A 1,324-nucleotide genomic window follows, 5' to 3' on the forward strand; every position below is an offset into this window, starting at 1 on the left:
GGCTGCCACCAACTGAGTGTTTTTCATATTTCTAGTGCTGTCTTCATGGTTCCAGGCATAGGCGGCTATAGGCCCGGGCAAGCCAGGGCTTTGCCCTGGTAGTTTTCAACCAAAACCACACCCAAAAGGTGTGTTTTGTTATTATTAGGAGTGATATCATCACTAGAATTCATTTTTTATAGCCACAATAGTTTATACTTGCTATCAGCTCCACTTTACAGTTATTTTAGTGTGGTAACTGGCTATCATAATGACTTTCAGTCGTTTTATTAACTGACCACACCCCTAATTTTTATAAATAATTAATGAGCCCTGGTTAATTCAAGATTCTGTAGCCGCCTATGGTTCCAGGCCTTTTTGCCTAGTTGTTTGCATGAGTTGGATCACTGATTAGACTAATAGAACCTTGCATTAGGTAATTTATTCTCAGATTGCAATAAATTGTGCCTTTTTATATACTGTGACTATTGTAATCACCTATATGTATATAGAATGTATCTTCTAATTATTCTTGCGTGAGGAAATGGGCTTTTTAGTCTTTCCTGGGTTATCATTTGTTCCTTCCACCACGATTACTCATTTCAGAACTGTAAGTAATACGTCTGTCAATTTAAGCCTCATTATGGGGAAAATGAGGGATTTAATAGGAGGTTCATCACTCTGAGAATGCCCCAGGTTAGGGATTTTTCTCCAACAAGCCTATAGGAAGACTTCGCTAGTTTGACCAAGTTACGTTTCAAAAATGCTAAGTTTACCCAGCAGAGCTGAGTTCAGTAGCAGTTGAGCGGTTGTTTAACGTTCCTTAAATATAGTAGGGGATTTGACTGAAGGGAACGGCCCCAGAGGTAGTGATTTAATTAATTAATTAATTTGAAACCCCAACTATGCCCCATTATTACCTGTACTGGGATAGTGGAGCTTGATATTGATAAGTACACGATAAATTTATTGTAGAGGTCTGCTATTTTATATATTTATTTTTAATAGGCATTTTATACCTTGCCAGCGAATTGGATCACAAGAGGTTGCTCATGAGTTTTTGCTTACATGTGTAGTAGGAGACTAGGAGCTCAAGTAGGTACAAGGTTGAGCTGTAAGCTGTGTACAATTATAGACCACTAGCAGTAAAAATTGATTACATAGGAAGATTATTAGAAATTTTTACGGTTGTAAGGTGTGGTTTAGGATAAAATAAATTCAGCTGCCATTTTGGTTGACAACTTTTAATGGAGAACAAACGGGCTGGCATGAAAACAAACCTGTATTGAGAACTCTGGGGCAAATTGAACCACATCTTTTTGAGCATACAGATCTTTTTTTCTTA

The 1,324-nt window shown here is 37.5% G+C and overlaps 1 long non-coding RNA gene across 1 annotated transcript; it reads left to right on the plus strand.

Annotated features, from left to right (window-relative positions):
* The first annotated feature begins 348 nt into the window (after nt 1-348).
* Nucleotides 349-1,168, plus strand: LOC109592416 (uncharacterized). Its single transcript, XR_002190337.1, has 3 exons — nt 349-415; nt 492-589; nt 988-1,168. It is a non-coding gene; the product is annotated as an uncharacterized LOC109592416 (long non-coding RNA).
* Nucleotides 1,169-1,324: the final 156 nt, after the last annotated feature.

This window comes from Amphimedon queenslandica, unplaced genomic scaffold (genome assembly GCF_000090795.2).
Source record: "Amphimedon queenslandica unplaced genomic scaffold, v1.1 AMPQUscaffold_5327_Cont22700, whole genome shotgun sequence".
Classification (NCBI taxonomy): domain Eukaryota; kingdom Metazoa; phylum Porifera; class Demospongiae; order Haplosclerida; family Niphatidae; genus Amphimedon; species Amphimedon queenslandica.